The sequence below is a fragment of the Montipora capricornis genome, chromosome 1 (genome assembly GCF_036669925.1).
Source record: "Montipora capricornis isolate CH-2021 chromosome 1, ASM3666992v2, whole genome shotgun sequence".
Lineage (NCBI taxonomy): Eukaryota > Metazoa > Cnidaria > Anthozoa > Scleractinia > Acroporidae > Montipora > Montipora capricornis.
The window spans coordinates 20,197,020-20,202,019 of NC_090883.1; positions in this window are offsets into that span (position 1 = coordinate 20,197,020).

Genomic DNA, 5,000 nt, shown 5'->3' on the forward strand with positions numbered 1-5,000 from the left:
TATTATTGGAGTTTTGAACGACAACGGGGAAAGGATACGTGATTTCTGTAGTGTGAATGGGTTAGTCATAACTGGAACAATATTCCCGCACGAAGAGATACATAAGCTGACCTGGAGCACCAGACGGGAAACAGTAAACCAGATTGACCATGTTATGGTGAATGGACCATGAGAAATCGATCATGGACACACGGGTTATGAGAAGAGCAGAGGTAATCAGTGACCACTACCGTCTCGAAGAACCAGGTAAAGATGAAGTTGGCTCGAGGAGAGGGGGAAGATGGCAAGGGGAAGGTTTGATGTTACTTAAGCTACACAAGTGAAGAGATCAGGAGTGGAGATACAACATTGAGGTGAATAACAGGTTTGACGTGCTCGGAGATATTAGAAGATCCGGCGGAAGCAGCACGATAACAGCGTCTTTGTTAGAGGCTTACAGAGGTGCCAGCACATGAGAATTTCTTCGGGAGGAGAATAGCTCAAAAAGCAGCAGTAGCAAAGTCATGGATAGGAGACCCCATACATGGAAAAAAGTCAAGGAGAGAAAAGACGGTACGAACTTAAAATGGAAGGTGCTGAGATCTCAGAGCGATTAAAGCAGAAATGTGAGTGCGGCAGTAGTAAGGTGAACAAGACTACAGGAGTGAATGTGAAACAGAGTGCGAAGGAAGGATAAAAGGAAGTTTGGGGTTGGCAGGAGAATGGAAGCATCTACAATTATGGACGCAAGAAGGCAATAGTAGCTAGGGGGGGAAAAAAACGGACAGACACGGAAAGATCGGCGGTTGTACGGAACCAAAGCTAAGGAGAGCGTTTTAAGACATGAACGCAGAAAGTAAAAACTGCAGAGATTGGTGATTAAAGCACTTTAGTAAGTAACCTATTAACACAGAGATGAGCCCAATCCAAGAAAAGTCCAGTTGACAGTGAGTATATGGTAAGAAGAAAAACCGAAACATAGTAGCGAGACAATCGTATCGGCAATCTGACCTTGTAGCTAATGGAGGGGTGACAAGATGGGTTAAGAACCGCATTCATAGAATACGAATGCGGTAAAGAGCAGCAGGTGTAGATGAAGTGGGTCGGGACTTACTAAGAGCTGACATGGAAGGCACGCAAATAGACTGGCGAAATGTTATAATAGGCTTTGGGAGGTTGAGAGGTGGCCGAAGGTATGAAGAAGGGACTTATTGTTAAGATATTCAAGAAAGGTAACTTGCGCGATTGTAACACCTGAGAGGGTGACTTTACTAACCATCATTAGTAAGGTATCGCTGTAGGATGATGCTAGAGAGGATTAGGATAAGTGTAAACAGAAGCTTCGAAAGGAACAGAGCTGGTTTGAGTAAAGAGAAGCACAACTGAACAGATCTTTGTATTGAGAAACATCTTAGAGCAGGCAAATGAGTGGAGGGTAGGCCTATACATACACTTTGTGGACTTTGAGAAAGCCTTTGATTCGATACACAAAGAAAGTTTATGGAATATCTTGGGGAGTATGGCATACCAAGCGATGGTGAGAGTGATTGCAGGCCTTTATGAGGGCTTCGAGTGCGCAGTCATTGATGGTAGTGAAACATCAGACGGGTTTAAGATCAAGTCCGGTGTTAAGCAGGGATGTGTGATGTCAGGATTCTTGTTCTTAACTGGCCCTGGATTGGATCATCATATGGACAACAGCAGATAAGAGAAGAGCGATACGATGAAATTTCACAATAGTGCTGGAGGATTTAGAATTTGCCGACGACATCGCCTTGCTGTCATCCAGGTTAAATGACTTGCATGAGAAGACTGGAGACTGACAGAGGTAAGCAGCCAGAGTGGGCCTTAAACTAAATGCGAGAAAGTGTAAAACACTAAGGACGGAGTATGCCAGCAACAGGGAGAGGATTGCGGTGAATGGCGAGAAGTGGAAGATGTCGGGGAGTTCCCATACCTGGGAGCTACCGTGGACAAAGAGGGTGGAGACAGTAGAGACATTAGGAACAGGCTGCAGAAGGCCCGTGGTGTGTTTTAGATGCTAGGGAAGGTATGGGCAGCCAGAGGAATAGGAAGAGGAACCAAGATACAAGATACGCCTATTCCAGACCTTAGTTCGACCAGTCCTGTTATATGGTTGCGAAACTTGGAAGATCACAAAGGTGGATGAACGAAGACTGAACAGTTTCCATGCCAATGCCTGAGACGGATACTGAGAATCAGATGGCAGCAAAGAATATCAAACAATAGAGTAGTGAAAATGGCAGAAATCAACAACATAAGCTGCGAGATAAGACGGAGAAGGTGGAACGAGCTGGGGCACGTACTTAGGAGAGAAGATGAGAATGATTGTTTCACAGCTTTGGGATGGCCGCCGGAGGGTCGAAGAGCGAGAGGGAGACCAAGACCACTTGGAGAAGGACGGTCGAGAACGAGAAAGACAAAGCGGGGTGAAGGGTTGGAATGTGGCCAAGGCAGCGATGCGAAACAGAGAGCATTGAACAAAGAGCGTGACGGCCTTATGCGACTACTGGCGCAAAGAGAAATGATGATGATGATGATGACAAATCCCTCTAATAACTTCCGTGATCATCCCGACGGGTATAGATCAGACAAGAACAGTTCTTTGTCACCTATGATTGCACTTCCTCATCAAAAAGTAAACACTTGTTGCTGGTCGATCTGCCTTGCAGGTTGATTTGCCACTGATCAGGAACCCATTCCATATAAATTGTCCTAATTTATACAGTTTGTGCAAAATCACTTAAAAAATTATCGCTTTCTTAATCCAATGGCATTATTGTAGGATATGGTAAGGGAGTTCTTCTTAACATGGACAAACCCTGTTTTTGACCTGTGTCGAATTTGAGTGCAGAAGATCCTGACAATACGATGGGACCAAGGTAATTAAAGATCGTTTTAATACAGATATTAAAAATCTCTTGTTAGTCGGAATCTCTTCAGCAGATGGTCGGATTCTAAGTTCTTCTCACCTCTTTGACCACAGTACAGTAGCGTGGTAGAGCGCCTTTGGCAGCAGTACCTATTGCTCCGGATATTTGATTATTCCTGCTTTAAGAACTAAATTTCACGAAGCTTACTGCTAAATAGATTGTAAGCATTGGAAGTCTCATAATGCTGCTTCAGTATTCGCGTTTATCTTTGATGAACGTGATATCAAACGTTTCATCTACTCGGCCATTACAACCTTCTTTGTGGACACACCTAGTCAAGCTTGGAATTGCAAGATATCGACCAACTCGCCGTGGTTCTCGTGCTGGAAAGGGAATTCAGAGGCATATTTCAACTGTTATAACCTGCTTTAGACCTAGATGTACCGCATCGAACGATAATTTTTTGGGCCGCAATTTGGATAAGAATTTGAATATTCTAAATTCGATATCAGTGTTGTGGAGCGTACGCCATTGTCTCCAAAACACAAGGCGAATTCTTCTTTATTGTTATGTTCTGCCAACCTTCAATCTGTTAAGTCTCAAGGGAAATCTTCCGTGCTGCTTGATTACATCCTGAAAACTGATATTGATGTATTTGCGATGACTGAAACGTGGTTACGCGACAATGATACGGCTGCAAGTTTGGAGTTTTTTCCAAGTGAAACTTACAAACTTTTTCAACAAAATCGCTTATCTGGCCGTAATGGCGGTGGGACCTGCATTGCTGATCAAAAAATCAATTGATGTTAGGAAGATTGAATCACGCAAAATAAACTCGTTTGAATATTCTGAGTTTAAAATCGGCACAGATTCGCTTAAGGCGAGAATTGTCATCATTTATCGTCCTCCATACTCCACTGCTCATCCAGTGACGCCCTGCTACATTCCTCGAGGAATTCAGTTCTTACTTGGAATCTATCATTTTGACACCTGAATCTCTATTGCTGACTGGTGATTTTAATTTTCATGTCGATATTGATGATGACCCCAATGCCAAATTGTTCCAAGAACTCTTAGATTCTATGGGTCTTAAACAACATGTAATGGTCCAACACATATGAGTGGCCACACCCTGGATCTTCTTATCACTCGTGAACATGATACTATTGTTGCTGGGTTCACCAGAGTTGATTGCTACCTATCAGATCATGCGTCAATTCTATGTCGACTCAATGCATCAAAACCCTGTCGAGTGGTGAAGGAGATCACTTATCGTAAGATCAAATCTATTGACTTGGATCGCTTTCGTGAAGATCTCAGATCGTCAGAACTATGTAACAAGATCTATCCAAGCCTAGATGATATGGTGTCTGGTTATGATTCATCTCTATCCTCCATACTCGACAAGCATGCACCTTTAAAGACAAAGACCTTAGTGTGCAGAAGGCGAGTACCATGGTTCAACAGCGACATAAAGTCTTCTATAAAAGCAAAGAGGAAAGCTGAAAAGAAATGGCGATCCTCAAATCCCAGGATGACTTGCGTGCCTTCAAGGTAGCTCGAAACCGCGTCACCAACATAATGCACAAAGAGCGCACTGCATATTATACTAATCTGATATCTGAAAATGGCTCAGATCAAGGAAAGCTGTTTCGTATTACCAAGTCATTATTGTTTGAATCATCCAATGTTGAATTTCCACGCCAACATTCAGCCAAATGAGCTTGCGACTAATTTTGGTGACTATTTTCGCACAGAAGATCAAAGATATTGATTCTACTCTCTGGATCAATTTGATTATGTACACCCTGATGTACCTGATGTTGACGAAAAAGGTGACAAGACAGTTGCATCTCCATTATCCTGGTTTCAGCTTTTGACAATTGAGCAAACATTTGACCTCATCAAATCAATGTCTAAGAAGTCATGTGTATTAGACCCTATACCGACAACACTTGCTATGCAAGTTGTTGATGACCTATTACCTACATTGTCTACGATGATCAACATGTCTCTGGAGTCTGGTCAGTTTGCGTCTTCATGGAAAGAATCTTTAGTGAAACCAACTCTTAAGAAACCTGGACTTGCTATTGAATATAAGAACTTTCGTCCTGTCAGTAATCTTTG